The sequence below is a fragment of the Triticum dicoccoides genome, chromosome 6A (assembly GCF_002162155.2).
Source record: "Triticum dicoccoides isolate Atlit2015 ecotype Zavitan chromosome 6A, WEW_v2.0, whole genome shotgun sequence".
NCBI lineage: Eukaryota > Viridiplantae > Streptophyta > Magnoliopsida > Poales > Poaceae > Triticum > Triticum dicoccoides.
The window spans coordinates 229,959,583-229,979,033 of record NC_041390.1 but is presented as its reverse complement, the minus strand read 5'-3'; the positions used below and the strand labels follow the sequence as shown (position 1 = coordinate 229,979,033).

The 19,451-nt window shown below is 46.4% G+C and overlaps 1 pseudogene; it reads left to right on the top strand.

The window, feature by feature from the left end:
* The first annotated feature begins 7,872 nt into the window (after positions 1-7,872).
* LOC119316694 lies at positions 7,873-17,689 on the top strand (annotated as a pseudogene).
* The last annotated feature ends 1,762 nt before the right edge of the window (positions 17,690-19,451 follow it).

Genomic DNA, 19,451 nt, shown 5'->3' with positions numbered 1-19,451 from the left:
AAAAAATCCCAAGTTTTTATCTTTGTTTCTTCATTCTTGAGCAATATAGAAATATGTGCTCCACAATCCACACACATGATTCCACGGAGACTAAAACCTGTGATATACTTGGCAAACATGATTAGTCCCCTATATGTATATTGTCATCAACATGAAAATATGATTAATGGCATGATTGCACTTTCACTAACCTTCTTATATAGTGCTCCATGGCCTCCCTCCTCCTCACAAACAACAAAACCAATCTCATTAGACCTCTTTAAGTTAGTGTGTAGAGAAGACATGACCCCTTCGTGGGATGAGAGGCAAGCCTCTTCCTAGGAGGAGGAGGACCGTGGACTTGAAGGCCACGATTCATCTCGTGGCTCGAAGTGGGAGAGGGCATGTCACACTGAGGGCGGCGATTCTCCATCAGAGGAGGAACCAGATGAGGTGACATTCAAAGATGAAGAGGAGGAGGAGGAGGAAGAAGAGGCGAACAAGACACTGGAAGCGATGCCCATCGAACCAGTAAAACTTATTAGCACCGGTGATCACCTCCACTTTGTCGAGAACACTCCAACCAATATGGCTAGTTGTGGCTTTCGCCGCTGCACTATCGATGAGCCATTGGAGGATTCACAATAGGAGAAGCCCAAGGCACAGGGGAAAGTTCATCGTGGGAGCTGGCATTATCTTCAACCCATGAAGAAGAAATTTCTCATGCATCCCAATTACGCCCTGATCCTCATCCACGCTCGATCCAAAATCACGTCCGCCAACTTGAGAAACATGCTAATAGTTTAAAAATTCAATATGACCTTTGATTTTTCTCATTTTGAGGGGTCACCATCCTCTGTTTTCACCTACTAGCGTTGGATTTGAAATAAACTCGACATAAATTTTAGTGCCCTTTATTTTGGTGCTAGCCACCAAAGATCATATGGGGCTCTAGAAACACTTTTTATTTATGCCAATATAAATAGCAGGCAGGTTCGTGACACCTATTTGACAGCGCCCTTTGACTTGTATTCGATCACTTAACGCCTTAAAGCATCTCCAACAGGCGCCGGTCGCACCGCGCGCAAAAAACACATATGCCGCGCGTGCATCGGCTGGTTTGGCGCGGCGCGTTGCGCCCGCTCCAGCAGCGCGCAAAAAAGCAGCGCGTGTGCTCATTCTAGGCTATTGAAAAATAGATAGATTGCATAGATTTTAACGATACAAAGGTATTTTACATCGGAAACATAAAATGCATAATAATTAAAAACAACAAACGATAAAACACGAGATAGATTGCATAAAAAAACTAGTCTAAGTCGCTATCATCACTATCGTCATCCTCCTCGGCGGTGTCGTCCGAGGTATCCAGCCAAATGTCCAACCACCGATTATCATCCGACGTGAAGAACGATTGCCCACCTGCTTCAACGAGATCGGACTGCGCGTTCGCCAACGCCTTGCGCCGACGCCTGTCCAACCGCGCCTCGCGGCGCCTTCGCGTGTCCTCCTCGCGACGCCTTGCCCAGTAGGACTGCTCGTAGGCGACGTCTTCCGGGTGGCAGCGGCGCCACTCCGCCATGACCCGCTCGTCCTCCTGGGCGACGAGGAGGCGGCGCTGCCGCTTGGCGTGCTCCGCACGGTCTTGTGCCGTGTTCAGACGCAGCGGCGGGGCACGGTCGAGCGCTTGCTGGAGCGTGTAGACATTCTGGAAGTTCATCTGGCCGCGCGGCCGGCCTAGGCGCCACGCCGCCGCGTCGTACGCGTGACCGGCCTCACGCGCCGTCCCGTACGTGCCGAGGCCGAGCCGGAGATCACCTGAGCGTATCTCCGCGTAGTAGCCGCCGCTGGGGCGCAGGCGGACGCCGCAGTAGCCGGACGCTCCTCGGCGGTGCGGCGGCATGGCGGCGCGTCGGTGGCGGGGCGGCGGAGGCGCGTCGGTGACGGGGCGCTGGAGCGGCGCGTGACAGAGAGAGAGGAAGAGGAGAAGAGGAGACGTGGAGAGGCGCGTGGCGTGCGCCGCACTTTATAGGCGCGCGGAAGCGGCGCGCAAAAGATGGCGCGCGAGCTAGCGCCTTTCCGCGCGCGCGCAAGCGATTTTCGCACGCGTGGTTTTTCCGCCGCCGCTGGATCGCGGCAAAACGCCCCGCGCGCGCTAAAGGCTGCGTTTACCGCGTGCGCGTCGTTTCGTGCGGCTGTTGAAGATGATCTTACATATGAAACAAGCGTGACACACCGGCTAGCGCAAAATGATTAAACTTACGCTATGTTAGACTATGTATAGCTTCTGTACCTATGTACGTATATGGTACATATTGTAACACAACCATTATATATAATGAGATAAGCCACCCCTAGAGGGTTGTGCTGGTTCCCCAAAATTTATTGTCTTACATGGTATCACGCTAGGTTACGATCGCTTCCGCTTCTAAACCCTAATACCCGCACCGCCGCCGCAGCCGCCGCCGCCGCGCCACCGATCGCGCCGCCGCCATGTCGAGCGCCGCCACCACCGGTTCCACTGCTGCGGGCTTCCTCCCGGCCTCTCTTGCGGCTCTGCTCAACCTCCCGCTTGATGCCGTCTCTGTTCCGGCTCCGATCGGGACAAGGAGCATCGGCTCCGTCTTCTCCACGCCGCCGGCGCCCTCGCTTGGGCGTGACCTCGTGGTCCACACCGTGGCGCCGCCGTCTGCTGCGGACTCCGCAGGCGTCGTCCCGCCGCTCCTGCCGCAAGCGGATCACACTGCCCCGCTGGCGGGGTTGGCGGCGTCCGCCCCGGCCACGGGCCTTGCGGCGTCCGCACCGGCCGCGAGCTTTGCGGCGCCCGCCCTGGCTGCGGTCCCGCCTCCTCCGGCATCGGCTTCGGTGCCTCCGGCTGCCTCCATGGTGTTTGCACCCCAGGCAGCCTCCTCGATGGGATTGTCTTCGCCGCCGCCGTTTCACTTCGGTCATCTCATCACCATCAAGCTCTCCGCCGACAACTACATCTTCTGGCATGCACAGGTTCTCCCGCTCTTGGGGAGTCACTACCTGCTAGGCTACATCGACGAATCGCTTCCCTGCCCACCCGCGCTGGTAGACAGCATGCACGGTCCGGTCTACAATCCGGCTCATCGCGTCTGGACGGGGCAGGACCAGGCGAACCTCTCCTCCATCCAGGGGTCGCTCTTGCCGGCAGTTGCCGGCCTCGTTGTCTTCGCGAAGACGTCTCATGAGGCCTGGACCATCCTTGAGCGCACCTTTGCAGCGCAGTCCCAGGCTCGTGTCTCTGCACTCCGTCGTCAGCTTGGAGAGTGTCAGAAGCTTGACTCCACTGCCACTGAGTTCTACAACAAGGTCAAGGGCCTCGCCGACACATTGGCCTCCATTGGACAGCCCCTCACCGACTCCGAGTTCAACTCGTTTATTGTCAATGGTCTTGATGAGGAGTATGATGCCTTAGTCGAGATCATCAACGAGCGGGGCAACTCGACACCCATGCTGGCACACGAGGTTTTCTCTCGGCTCCTTCTCACTGAGCAACGGGTCGAGACTCGCCGCACCAGGGGCACTGGCTCCCTCTCGGCCAACGCCGCCACCAAGGGTGGCCGCTCTTCTTCATCACCCCGGTCTCCCTTGGGGCTGCCACCGTCGCCCGCCTCGGCCCCCCCACCTCCTGCGACCTTACCGGGGGCTGGCGGTCCACGTGTGTGTCAGCTTTGTGGCCGCGATGGGCACTGGGCCTCCAAGTGTCATAAGCGCTTCCAGCGAAGCTTCCTTGGTCTTGGCAATGACGGCAAAGATACACGCAACAATGCCCGTCAGGTCGCCATGGCTGATCGTCCCGCGCCGCAGAAGCAACAGGGACACACTCAGTCCTACTCCATCGATCCACACTGGTACATGGACTCTGGGGCGACAGAGCATCTAACCAGCGAGATGGGGAAGCTTCACACTCGTGAACCCTATCATGGCTCCGACAAGATCCACACCGCCAATGGAGTAGGTATGCACATCTCTCATATTGGTCAAGCATCTCTTCTCACTAGACATGCCAATAGGAGTCTTCAGCTTCGCAATGTTCTTCGAGTTCCATCTGTGACCCGTAATCTTCTTTCAGTTCCTAAACTCACACGTGATAATAATGTGCTTTGTGAATTTCACCCTTTTGATCTTTTTATTAAGGATCGGGGCACGAGGGACATTCTTCTTAGTGGGCGGTTGTGCCAGGGCCTCTACCGTCTGGAGCATCCTGGTGTCGCTCGTGTTTTCAGTGGAGTTCGGGTCTCTCCGTCACAGTGGCATGCTCGTCTTGGTCACCCGGCCACACCTATTGTCCGTCATATTTTGCATCGTCGTGAGCTTCCTAGTTTGTCTAGTCATAAAGATGTAGCAGTGTGTGATGCTTGTCAGCAGGGGAAGAGTCATCAACTTCCTTTTTCGGAGTCCAGTCGTGAGGTGAAACATCCTTTAGAACTTGTGTTTTCAGATGTATGGGGTCCTGCTCAGACTTCTGTCAGTGGTCATAATTACTATATCAGTTTCGTTGATGCTTATAGTCGCTTTACCTGGCTTTACCTTATTAAACGCAAATCTGATGTGTTTGATATTTTTGTTCAGTTTCAAAAACATGTTGAACGTCTTCTCAAGCACAAAATTGTTCATGTCCAGTCAGACTGGGGGGCGAGTATCGCAACCTCAACTCTTTCTTTCAGTCGCTTGGGATAGCTCATCGTTTAGCATGTCCACATACACATCAGCAGAATGGTTCAGTCGAACGTAAGCATCGTCATATTGTTGAAGCTGGTCTTACTCTTTTGGCCCATGCATCTGTTCCGTTTCGGTTTTGGAGTGATGCTTTCACCACTGCATGCTTTCTCATCAACTGTACTCCTACTCATGTTTTAAACATGAAGACTCCCATTGAGGTTCTCCTTAATGAACAACCTGATTATACCTTTCTCAAGGTATTTGGGTGTGCTTGCTGGCCGCATCTTCGTCCATATAACAAGCGCAAGCTTGAGTTTCGTTCTAAGAAGTGTGTTTTTCTTGGCTATAGCTCTCTTCATAAAGGTTACAAATGTCTTCATGTTCCCACTAATCGTGTCTATATATCTCGGGACGTCGTGTTTGATGAGCATGTTTTTCCCTTTGCCAACCTTCCTGTGTCCACTGTCGAACCACCATCCCTGCATTCATCCTCTGTTGCTTCTGACCAATTTGATGATGTTGCATACTCTCCTTTGCTGTTACCTAACCATGGTGCAGGAACCGGACGTGGAGCTCGTTTGGAGCTGTTGGAGGATTCACCATCATCATCGTCGTCTTCTGGTGGGCACGTCGATCGCCCTATGTTGCATGGCATCGATTTGCGTGCCCATGCATGGTCACCCGACGAGCCCGTCGCGCCGAGCATCTCCACTGCTCGGTCCGTTTCGCCAGCGGCCGCCGAGTCGCCCGCGGCTCGGCCCGTCACGCCGTCTTCGCCTGCGGCTCGGCCCGTCACGCCGTCTTCGCCCGCGGCTCGGGTCCTCACGTCGCCTTCATCAGCGGATCGGCCCGCGACACCGGCCGCGCCACGGCCCACTATGCCGAGCTCGCCATCGGCCCGGTCTGTGATGCCGGAGTCGCCAGCTGCTTCGTCTGCTCTGCCGGTTTCGCCGGTGGGTCGGCCTTCTTCGCCAACCGAGTCCGAGGCTACCGTGACTGGCTCCTCGTCACCGGCTGACTCGTCAACGTCGCCGTCCTCCAGCCCGTTGCAGGCTGCTTCGTCGACCTCGGTGGTTCCTGTGTCCCGACCACATACACGCAGTCGCAGTGGCATTTTCAAACCTAAGGAACGTAAGGATGGCACGGTTGCTTGGTTGGCTGCTTGTTTGGCTGCTGCTGTTGCGGATCCATCTTCTGAGCCTCGCTCATATCAGGCTGCCCTGCGCATTCCACATTGGCGAGAGGCTATGGAGCAGGAGTTTCATGCTCTTCTTCGTAACAAGACATGGACTCTCGTTCCTCCACCACCACGGGTAAATGTTATTGACTCAAAATGGGTATTCAAAGTGAAGAAGCATTCAGATGGATCTATTGAGCGTTACAAAGCGCGACTTGTTGCTCGCGGTTTTCGGCAGCGTCATGGTCTTGACTATGAGGACACCTTCAGTCCTGTCGTCAAGCCTACCACTATTCGGCTTCTTCTCTCCATTGCTGTTTCTCGTGGTTGGTCACTTCGTCAACTTGATGTGCAGAATGCTTTTCTACATGGATTTTTGGAGGAAGAGGTTTATATGAAACAACCGCCTGGTTTCTCTGATCCTGATCATCCTGACTATATCTGTCGTCTTTCCAAAGCACTATATGGTTTGAAGCAAGCTCTTCGTGCCTGGCATGCCCGCCTTGCCTCTGCCCTTCGTGCTCATGGGTTTGTGCCGTCTACTGCTGACACTTCGTTATTTCTTCTACAGAAGCCAGAAGTCACTATGTATCTTTTGGTATATGTCGATGATATTATCCTTGTCAGCTCTTCTCAGTATGCTGCTGATGCTCTTGTCTGCTCTCTTGGTGCTGATTTTGCGGTCAAAGATCTTGAGAAGGTTCACTACTTTCTTGGAGTTGAGGTCACTTCTCGTGCTACTGGTCTTGTCCTTACGCAGAAGAAGTACTCCTTGGAGTTGTTACAGAGAGCTGGCATGCTGAAGTGCAAACCGACCACCACACCCATGTCGTCTACCGACAAGATAACAACTGTTGATGGTGAGCTTTTGTCTCCTGCGGATGCCACAGAGTACAGGAGCATTGTTGGTGGACTTCAGTACTTGACGATCACGAGACCAGATATCTCTTATGCTGTTAACAGGGTTTGTCAGTATCTTCAGGCTCCCAGAGATACTCATTGGGCTGCTGTTAAACGCATTCTTCGTTATGTTCAGTTCACCCTGACATTTGGTATGCATATTCGGCCGACTTCCTCTCGGGTCCTTTCGGCCTTCTCTGATGCAGATTGGGCTGGTAGCCCAGATGACAGGCGATCCACGGGGGGTTATGCAGTATTCTTTGGCTCTAATTTGATCGCCGGGAGTGCTCGGAAACAGACTACTGTGTCACGTAGCAGTACTGAAGCTGAGTACAAGGCTGTGGCTAATGCTACTGCAGAGATTATTTGGGTGCAGTCTTTGCTTCAGGAGTTGGGTTTGTCTCAACCACAGCCTTCTATTCTTTGGTGTGATAACATCGGTGCTACATACCTTTCTGCAAATCCAGTATTTCATGTCCGAATGAAACACATTGAAGTTGACTATCACTTTGTACGGGAACGTGTATCACAGAAGCAACTCCAGATCAAGTTTATCTCGTCTAAGGATCAACTTGCAGACATCTTCACTAAGCCTTTACCGCTGCCACAGTTTGAGGCTTGTAGGCGCAATATTACCCTTCTCAGTTCTTTAGAAAGTGGCTAAGATTGAGGGAGGGTGTTAGACTATGTATAGCTTCTGTACCTATGTACGTATATGGTACATATTGTAACACAACCATTATATATAATGAGATAAGCCACCCCTAGAGGGTTGTGCTGGTTTCCCAAAATTTATTGTCTTACACGCTAACACCGTCAAGAAGCCACCTTTGTCGCAGCCGCCATGCTTGCGCACGAGAGCGCTTGGAGCCACCACTACGCCTCGACCGTCGGGGGCAGCCCGACAGTCCCTAGAGTGTGGGACTATCTAGCAGCCATTTGAAATGATCAAGACATGACACTGTAGCTCAGTGCGTGCAGGGGCCACCGGCGGCCTGAGGCGCCACGACTTCGCTCGATGAACGGAGGTGGCGAAGCTAGAATTATAAGGAGAGAAAGATAAGTGTTTTCATGTAACAAGGAAAACTGGACGGCAAATTCGTACTTTTTGGGGGACCAAACGCGAAATGCCTCCTCCCCGCAGACAGGAAAGGCAGAAAAGCGCGAGCAATACAGGGGCGCAGGGGCCGCCTGGAACTCGCTCTCCACATCATTTGGCTGCAGCACCTCACCTCGTCTCTACCCCTCGATCTCCGTCGCCGTCTTCCCCCATTCTCCCAGGACCGACCATCCTCCCCCTCCCGATCTACCCCGCCGACGCCGCCGAGATCCTCGTTCCATGGTGTCGTGACGGCGGCGGCGCTCATGGACCCCAAGTCCCCCGACGACCGCCCGGAGGCGGCGGCGCCACAGCCGCTAGAGTGGCGGTTCGCGCAGGTCTTCGGCGAGCGCGGTGCTGGCGAGGACGTGCAGGAAGGTAAGGCTGCCGCAGCTCCCGTGCTTTCCCTACTCGTGTCTCGCCTCGCGAGATCTACCCAGTTTCGCTGGTGGGGGTTTGACGCCGCCGCGACCCCTTGAAGGCCGCGCATTTCACTCAAGGGATGCGGGGATCTCCTAGATTCGGGCGGTGGCGCCCTTTGCGAATCGAGGCGGAGGCTTCGCCGTGATTTGGGTTCCAAGCGCTTGGTTCCAGGCGTTCTACTTCTTGCATCGTGTTTCTCGGCGATCTAGTACGGTTCGTGGCCAAATGTCCAACAATTTATTACGGGCGGTCGGGTGCTTAGCTAAACGTCGTCACGTGCGGGAATCAGTCAGTTCATGCAGTAGGCCTTGCTGCTTGGATGTGCCTCTCGTAGGATTGATTCTTGTTGCAGGGAGGCTTTGGACGTGGTAGCTGGTAATGTTGTTAGGCATCGTTGCCTCCATGCCGGTGAGTCGAGTTGACGGGAGGAAACTAGGAATGCTTGGTGGATTCGCTTAGGGTATTTATTGGCGCTTTACAGCATGGCATGTGGGTGGCGTGTTCAAAGTCCAAAACTTTTTGTGTGATGAACTGATGACATGTGGGGATCGTGGGTGCGCTATTGTTTTCTAGGCCCTGGGATGGCTGCACAATAAATTTACGAGCTTTGGCAGATGAACTGGGCGCAAACAATGTGTACTGGGTGCTTCTGAGCCGTGAGTGAGTGTGGTGTCCTTTTGTGACTAAGCCATACCATAATTATCTTCAGCATTTGGCATCGGGTACGCAGGGTTCATAAGCAGGTCTAGTTTGTACAGCATAAAGAATGTTACAGCTTCTACCTTTTTATGCCTTTTGCGGAACAGCGAGGTATATCTTTTTATGCCTTTTGTAACAGATCATACATAGGCCCTATGTTGCCATTTGTAGGGTTGTTAAAAATTGACCATAGTGGTATCCTAAATTGTACCTATATTTTCAAGATATAGACACGACACACAATTTCAGTCTTTGACATGCATTCCTTTGAGGTCAATGTTGCAGTCGTTCAGTTCAGTTTCGTACATCTTGCTCTAATTTTAGCCATAGTTTTCTATGAGCAGCCTTACATCACTATCACGACCTAAGGCCGCGCTTGGTTTGTCGTTTCTCCACCGAATTCATTTTACACCTGTAACCACTTCCATCCGTATTAAACTGGGTAACCATAAAAACTGGACGGAAAGAAAACGGAGCGTGGGAGGTGTGTGTATTATTTTTCCAGGTGGAGGCACAAAATGGCCCGTTTTTTCTGGATCTAAACAACCAAGCAAGCGGGTGTTTCCGAGAAGCACGTATTCATTTTCCGCCTGGATGTTTTACACCCGTAATCATCCGTGAAACGATGAACCAAGCGTGGCCTAAGGATCTGTAGACAACCCGTTTGTATGTAATATGATGCAGTTCTGATATTCTGGTTAATTGTTACCAAAACAAGCTCTCGCTCCACTTTTCAACGAATTGCTACCACAAAACTAGAAGTCCTACAGAATCCAGCCCTGTTTATCTAACCCAGTTACCCGGGACATGTTTAACATGTTTCCAATACCTGCTATTAAGGAGCTCTTTTTGTAGAATACACTCCAATTCTTTGCAGTGATGGAGAAATTGATCACTTGCCAAAAGATAACCAAGCATATTTTTTTCCCAGCAGCATCCATGATGTTTGGTTCCTTTATAGGAATGTTCAAAACACATAAACTTGTTTGAATGCTTAGTCCTAGATTTACCATCTGTGTATAGAGTTAACATACGGTAATTCATCTCTTCAATCTGAATTGTCTGATACATGTGGTTCCGTTCATTTTAGTAGACGGTTGTGTCAATTGACTTTAATATGATTTTCTTGGTTTACTGTAGTCTGCCAAGTCATATTTATATTTTTACTAAATTTGTTGTTTCAGTTGACATCATTTCTGCAATCGAGTTTGACAAATCTGGTGATCATCTTGCCACTGGTGATAGGGGTGGACGCGTAGTTTTGTTTGAAAGAACTGATGCCAGGGGTGTAAGTACCGCACCATCCAAGTGTTGTTGCTTTCTTGCTTAAATCTATTGTGCCCATAAACTAAAGCTATATATGCAGAATGCCAGTCGGACAGAGCTTGAGAGACAAGATTATTCGGTGCCCAGGCATCCTGAGTTCCGCTATAAAACTGAATTTCAGAGTCATGAACCTGAGGTATGCTACTTTGGGTCCTTGGCCGTAAATTACCATGTTCTATATGTCTCCAGCATCTTAGGTCCCATGCAGTTTGGGGTTTTTTTAACAAGGAAATATCCAATCTGACTGCATGTTTTCATTTTGTGTTAAATCTCTGGAGATCTTGTGCCCCAGCGAGACTGGAGTTAAAAGTTTGTGACAGAACTTGGATGAAATCATACCATGTCTGCATAATGTGTTTCCCCCACTTTGTACGGTAGACATAGGAAATTGTCATCATACACATTTAGAATGTGTGCAGTCCTTTTTGTTTTGATGGCCAGTACACATTTTGTAAAGTACTCCCTCCATTCCAAAATAGATGACCCAACTTTGTACTAAAGTTAGTACAAAGTTGGGTCATCTATTTTGGAACGGAGGGAGTATTTCTTAGTTTTAGTTGCAGGATAAGCTTGCCAGCAGAAAAGCAACATAAATCATTTTTATACTGCTATTGCATGTTATCTTCTAAATGAAACTATTGCTTAGTAATATCCTTGAAATGTGATTTTTCCTGATCGTATATGTAATTTATGTAGTTCGATTACCTAAAGAGTTTGGAAATAGAGGAGAAAATCAACAAGATCAAGTGGGGCCAAACAGCCAACAATGCTCTCTTTATCTTGTCTACAAATGACAAAACAATCAAGTACTGGAAGGTATGTATAAATCAAGTACTGATCATCAGAAGCTTGCTCGATTTATTTCTTCTGGTCATGAGATTTTTCCTTCACTAGTGTTTCTCTAGCCATGTCATGCTTGGAAGATGTATCCATTGCTTAATGTACTCCCTCCGTCCCATAATATAAGATGTTGTTACATCGGATATGTGAGTATATTGGATGTAATAACGTCTTATATCATGGGACGGAGGGGGGTACCAAATACTGTTGGGCACCTTAGGGGTGGATTTACAGTAAGCCTATTTTTTCCATTTATGCTGGCTTGTTTGATCAAGATAAATATTGTTTTATACTTATGATTGTTTACAAATACAAATGAAGTATTCAATTTCTTCTTTACACTGTTAATAATTCTCAATCCCATCGCTTGCCTTTTTGTATAGAGTTCATTGCTACTTGTCAAACCAGTAACCGTGTACATGCAATGCACATTAATATTAGGCAATGTTTTTTCTGAGTGGATATTAGGCAATATATTAATTGCCTCAGACACTAATATTGGCAAGATCTTAATTGTACGTTGATATTAGGTAGTATATAATCAATTAGTTGACGCTGATGTTGATATTAGGTATACTATTAATCAGGGGAGGGTGCTAAACACCGGGTCAACATAGACCATTGGATAGACGTGGTTGACCGTGTGAGATATGTTGGATCTCCACAACTCGCTCCTTTTATATTGGTATAGATGTCTGGGCAATCAATTCGACATCTATTACTGCTTTGTTATATCTGCAGCCGCACGACAAGAAACTGAATACAAATGAAGTATTCAGTTTCTTCTTTACATTGTTAATAATTCTCAATACCATTGCTTGCCTTTTTATATAAAAAGTCCATTTGCACTTGCCAAATACAAGGGCAGTCCGTGTGATATTGGTGCCTTACTGCTTTGTCATATATCTGCAGGTGCAAGACAAAAAAGTGAAACGGATTTCAGTAATGAATTTGGATACTTCCCAGAGTGCAGACAATGGGACAACTTCTAGTTCGAGTACCAGTAGCTCTAGAGGTCTTCCTAATGGAGGATCCTCAGAAAAGTCATACAATTGTGCAAACAATGATCTGCCATTCCCTCCTGGGGGATATGCATCATTGCGTTTGCCTGTGGTAGTTGTACTTAACCCATTTTATCCAACATCTGTAGTTCTGTACATTCAGCAGCAATGCATGTATTTAAAATAAGTACAGTATCTTTTCTCATGATAAGACACTTGTAAGCTTTCTGGCAAATTGTATGTAAGTTGCAATTAACAAATCTGATAAGTTTCATTTACTTCGTTTGCAGGTTACAGGCCAAGAGTTAAACCCTGTCGCTAGATGCCGGCGTGTATATGCACACGCCCATGATTACCATATCAATTCCATTTCAAATAATAGGTTAGCTTCCTGTTGAGTTATAGATGTCTGGTCAAATTGTAAGATTTTGTAATCTGTGTACTTGTTTTACTTGCTCTTGACTTTACATTGCTTACATATCCCCTTCACTCGGTCTTATTATTTTGTTACCCTTGCTATTTTCTGTCTCTTTTCTCTGTTTAATGTGGAAACTACTCCCACCGTATTTCTCATATTCTTTCCCAATTTAGAAAGCTGCCTAAGCTTTCTCTGTGTTATCGAGCGAGAGTTTATTGTTCTCATGACTATTGTGTACACATAAATTATACTCTTTCATGGTGCTTTAACCTTTATTTATCATTGTTTTCTTATGAGTTGACCACCTGCCTCTTAGTATTGTTGCACAGTTTCATTTCATAGATGTTCACCATGTTGTGCTTTAGTTTTCCTTCTGAAGGTCTGGCTAGTATATTGTGTCATGTTTTTTCTTCATCTCCATGTCCTCTACAAGTTGTTCTGTCATCTTACAGAGTAATCCATACTTGGCCATTAGGGCATGATTATTGATGCCTGGGTCGCTTGTTATTTTTACATTATGTAGGTAATGTTGTCGTATACTAGGCCTAGGGAGAGGCTCTCGCCCCTGTGAGGCAAGATAGAACTATTCTTCTAACTCTTGCTCGCTTTATTCCTTGTAGGGGTTCCTCTTTTTGTAGAGGCCTAACAATCTAATCTAAGTAACAAATCATGTATATTATCTCTAATTGGCTTACGGCTCAAGCTAAAAGACATATCCCTAATTTAAAGATAAATTTCCGAACTGAGAGATCATGGGGACCCTTTCCCTAACTTGGTGCTCGGCAGGCCATGTATGACATACATAACAAATGTACACTCTGTCTTGTTGTCAAATATTAACCTTTCTGTTTCGTGCATTTCTTGAGAAATTGTGATATGGCCTACTACCTCCATCCTGGTTTATTGGCCCCCTTTGTAATTTGTGTCAAATTTTGACCAAAGATATAACTGACAAAATGTTAATGCATGCCAACAAAAATTATATCCTTGGATCCGTATTTGTACATAGTTAATATAATTTTTGGTGACATGCATGAACATTTTGTTAGTTGAATCTATGGTCAAAATTTGACACGAAATACAATGGGGACCAATAAACCAGGACGGAGGTAGTAAAAGGTTATCATGATTGAACCCTAAGAAACATGCCATGTTTATAGCATATAAACTTGTCCTGTGGCAACACTGGCCATCACTTTGGGTAATGTGTACTATCTGGCATGTAATCCAGAAGTCTTGAGAAGTTGATACTGCTAGATACATGATATATAAGCTGTTTATACCTGTTTGTATTACCCCTTATTATGAAGGGTTTCCTTCAGATGTGCCATGTGCATGTACTCTATGTATTGGTGTCTACAGACACAATCAAAGGATGTTCATATGGTAAAATAATGTTATGGTTAACAGGGGGCACTATATTTAAATTCCGTTTGCCCTTTGGATGACTTGATATGATTGGCTTTCTGCAACTAATATATTTATATGCCTTGGTTGATTTATGAATGACACAATGCACGTGCATTATGCTGATATCTTGTTCTCATGTTGTTTTGCTTCAAGTGATGGCGAGACATTCATATCAGCAGATGATCTGCGAATTAATCTGTGGAATTTGGAAATCAACAGTCAGAGCTTTAACATTGTTGATGTGAAGCCTGCAAACATGGAGGATCTAACTGGTAAGCTTGCCAGTCCAATAAGAACTATTTGGTTAATTTATATGTTAAGCATGCAGTGTTATCTAACTGGTGGACGAAATATAATTCTCTATTAGCGGGGTAAGATGCGTAAATATAAACATGATCAGGTAATTTTACCTTTTGTTTAAATCACAGACCTTTTTACCTTGCAAGCGTTGCCGCGCTGCAGGAGTTACCTTCTATGCAGGGCCTCCAAGTTTTCTTTGTAGTCCCTTTTCCTTTCCAAAAAAAAAATTAAATCATCTGTATGGCCTATTGTTGGAACTTGGATCAACAAGCATGCATCAGTAAATACCAATTAGATCTTTGAGTGGGGTCAAAATTTCTCTGATGCATTGTGGATAAGGAAGATGGGATGAAAGGCAATTCCTATACTTTCTCACCTACCAAATTCTTGATGATTTGTCACTCTGTAGCTATATGTTGGCATCCTAGCTAGCAATTCTTTGTGATTAATAGTCTGCAGCTTTCATGTGATTTCTAGAAATACAGATCATAGTAGTTCTTGATGTATAGGAAACCACAAGTAAATAAAAAACAAAGTAGTCTGCATCAGCTGTTGCTGCTCAGATACAAAGCTATCTTATCTTGAATTTGTGATTTCCCAATATTTTCTCTTGGTTCATAGTGCAATACCTTTGGTCTTTGTTGTTAATTTTAAATATCCGTATGTGATTATTTTTTAATGTCCGATATGATTCCTGTCACGTCAGTTATTTATTCCTCTTCCTTTTCCCTGTGGTAATATGCATCACTTGTTATATTTCTGTGAAATTTCAGAGGTGATTACATGTGCGGAGTTCCATCCAACTCACTGTAATACACTAGCCTATAGTAGCTCAAAGGGCGCTATCAGGCTTATTGACCTGCGGCAATCAGCACTGTGTGACAACCATTCTAAACTGTTAGTAATCACCCCTTGCACTTCCTGATGTAACAGTTATCCTTGTTTAGAGGGCAATTCTCAATAGAGTTTGAAGGATTACAAACATTTCAAGTTCAATTATTCAATTAAACTTTGCACAAACTATTTTCTAATTCATTGGTACCATCTTGTACAGATTTGAGGAGCATGAAGCACCTGGATCAAAATCCTTTTTTACGGAGATAATTGCATCCGTTTCAGATATAAAGTTTGCAAGGGATGGACGGCATATTCTTAGTCGTGATTATATGACTCTCAAGGTTTGTGATCTATCTACGATCTACTCATTGAGTCTTTCTGGCCTTTTGCTCGCTTGTGTAAATTGAATGCAAAAGTTATCTGAAGAAATCAAACTATTGATTTGATACTAATATCTTGTCGACGTGTTCATCATGCACTGGTCTTTGAGGCATACTGCTTTCATTTTTTATGTTATGGATAAGCTGCATTAAATTGATGGTTGTCTGCATCAACTATTATTCCGTTTCTAAGTAACTTTAAAATACAGGGTTAGAACATTTTCTTTGGACTTTGTATAAGTAAACAATAGCTTATTGTAAAGTTCCGATTTTCACTCTGACTGGCTAGTAACATGGAAATCTGAAACCTTCTTGGTAAATTTTGTATGTCATGCTGTTGATTCCAACATTTCTGCATGATATATTGAAGTAAATGAATATTGGAATTTCTGGGTTGTGGATCCTTTGGTTTTCAGTTTGCTTTCTTAGATAAAAAGTGATTTGCTGCTTGTATCTTTAGTTCAATATCCTTTTTTTTTCTTCAGTTATGGGATCTCAACATGGATTCAGGCCCAGTAGCAACTTTCCAAGTTCATGAACATTTAAGGCCTAAGGTGAATTTTTTCATCCGAATGATAGCAAAGTAGCAACGTCAAGACCTTTTATGTCCTAATGATGTGTTGATCTCATCTGTTGTAGCTTTGCGATCTATATGAAAACGATTCAATCTTTGACAAATTTGAATGTTGTCTGAGTGGGGATGGTCATCGTCTTGCTACTGGCTCTTACAGGTATTATCATTATGAGCTATAAAAGGTGGTAGCCATTGTTGAATTTGTAACTCATGTATGCTAACTTGTACTCTTCTTGTTGTGCTCTACTGTAGTAATTTATTCCGTGTTTTTGGTTGTACTCCTGGAAATACTGAGGCAACCACTTTAGAAGCAAGCAGAAACCCTATGAGGTATGCCATATCTTCTGATTTATTTATTTATTTATTTATGTTTATGTTGTTATGAACGGTTATACTCTACTTGGACATGGGCTAGTCCAATTTGTGCATAATTCATAAGCACCTTGCATCCGACATAGTTCTATGCTTCACTTAGTTCAATATGGCACTGCCTATTCTCCTGCTATTCTGGAGCTACCTAGATTTCTTCTATATGTTTCATTTATGATTCATATGCCAAGTTGGTGGGATTACCAAATACTCGACATAGGTGAACAGTGACCAATTAGTGGTAGGTATAAACACAACAATGTTCACCGACCCACACTCCTAACATAAATTATGTTTTCTAAACCTGGCTAATTATTTCTTCATTTGTTGGGATTGAAAACTGTATAGGCGTCAGGTTGCTAATCCAACAAGGCCTACAAGAACCCTGACCTCTTTGACCCGTGCTGTGAGGAGAGGTAAGTGTCTCTTGTATCATAGATTTGATTATTTCTGTCACATAGGTAGAGTAGATTGACCTACTTCTCCTTGTGCAAATGTTGCACAGGGGGTGAAAATGCAGGAGCCGATGGCAGTGGGAATTCTAATGACTTCTCAACAAAGTTACTCCATCTTGCGTGGCACCCAACTGAGGATTCCATTGCGTGTGCTGCTGGGAATAGCTTGTACATGTATTATGCATAGGGAATGTGCTAGAGAAGATTCACTGTTTTTGGTTTGTTCAATGTGAAAGCTTGGGCCTTGCACATGCAACCAGGGAAATGGTGCAGGACATTGTCGTCAATTCCGTGATTGGGGTCGAAAGAGGCGGTTGGCACCCACGGGATGGATATCCTTCAACTCCAAGCATAGCAGACTATTTCCTTCTGATTCTTTAGTAAATGTGAAACACAAATTCTAATCGCACCAAAGTTTTTGGGTCCCAAGATATGATTGTAGCTGCATGTGTAGCCAAAACACCAGCAGTTGGAGGACAGAGCAGAAGATAGCAAGTCTGATTCTAATTTCACTTGGTCACAGGAAATATCTGCTTACTGTGGATGTAAGAAATTTGCTTCTCTTCAAATGTAATGTAATGCCGCCTAGCCAGGGTTAACCATCTGCTGTCACCAACGGTGAAACATCTGTGGACATAAATTATGACTTGTAGTTCTCCCCCCTTGTTCTTTTGTTGGTGGTCCAAACTTACAATAAGCTTGCAGGTGTGACTCAACTCCTGCTGCATGTGATCGGCTGTGACCTATAAGTTGTATATGCTACATTTTGCCATGCAAAACTCACAACTAATGATATGAATTCTTGAGTATTCATGTCTGGCCTGTGCAATATCTATGCATTTTTGCAATCCTCTTTAGATTATGCATCAATTTTATTACAGTGTAATGCCAGGACACTCTGACTAGCTCCTTGCCAGAAGAATATTTGTTTTTTTTCTATGTACACACTTCACTTGATTTGTAGTATTGGAATTCTTATATAGTACTGACCTAAACGTTCTTATATACTCCCTCCTTCCAAAATAAGTGTCAACTTTGTACTAACTTTTGTGCAAAATTGTACTAAGTTTAAGACACTTATTTTGGGATGGAGGGAGTATTAAGTTTACAGAGTAAATTTTTTCATGATGTTTTTTCTCTTTATGTATGTTGTTTATTCAGTTTTGCTAAAACACATCTAGATGTGCCCTAAGTATTGCATATCTAAGTCATGTATCATTAATTTTACATGAAGATTCATGCAGACATTTACTTTTGCCTTTTTTCTTTTTCTTTGTAGTGTGATTTGATTGCTTAGATGTGCAATAACTAGGACAAACCCTTGTTTATTTGTAGGATTGGAATCCTTAGGATGTTTTTCCTGAGGATAGTGACAGTGTTTTGGAGTAAATTGCCGTCCACTGATATTTGTTCCACAATATATATGCATGACTAGCACATATGCCCGTGTGTTGCACTTGCACTGGTACAAAAAATTAACGCGTCCATTAGCGCGGCAATGGTACCATCCGAGGTAAAAAATTGGTTGTGACCATACTCAAGTTTCCAATGATTTTTTTCTACCCGGTGGCTGCGCACGCACTGCGGTATAAAAAATGCATATCAATAAGGCCGCTGCTACAAATCACCCGACTTATTTCCTCTGAAAATCAGTTGGGTCCGTAATCCTCCGATTCATCCATAGATGGGGTAAGCACATCAGCCCGCTCTCGTCTTTCTCCTCCCGAGTCAACAAACCCAAATGTCGCACTTAGCAGCCTACCATCCCCCTGGCCGCCCTCTCTGTTGCTGCCAAACAGTGTCGCCGCTTCAGCACTGCTGCAGAGTAGAAGAACCACCCCGTGGCCGGCGACGACGTGGATTCAATGCAGCACCGGTGGCCGGCGACGACGTGGCTTCAATGCAGCACCGGTGGCCGGCAACGATGTGGCTTCATTGCAGCGCCGGTGGCATTCATTGGAGCACCGGGGCCGGCGACGTGGCTCATTGGAGCACCGGTGGCCGACGACGAGGGCTTCATTGCAGCTCCAATGAAGCTCCATTGCAGCCGCGGCGGAGCTCCAACGACCCAGACGACGCTCCATTGCAGCCGCGACGGAGCTCCAACGACCCGGACGACGCTCCATTGAAGCCCCGGGCGCGCTTCATTGGAGCGCCGACGTCAACGGCGAACGCTGCTACGCAGCACACGACAGTCATGGCGGAAGCTGCGACGTAGCACGCGCCGGCGATGGGGGAAGCTGCTATGCAGCGCGGGGGTGCTGTGGTGCAGCTCCGGCAGCTCTTCAAAGCATCCATGTCGGAGCTTCAACGACCTCGCGCGGTGCTCCAGCGAGGATGAATCAGGCGACGCCGACGGTCGTCACCTCCTCTGCTGCGACGCAGCGCGCGGCGACGACGAGCGAAGCAGCGATGCAACACGGTAATGCTGGGATGCAGCTCCGGTGACACTTCAAAGCAGCCATGGCGGAGCTTCAGCGACCTCGTGCGGTGCTCGTCGACAGTCGTCCCCTACTCCGCTGCAGTGATGCTGCTTGCTCACCTCTGCCGCGTGACCAACGAGAGAAAGGGGAAG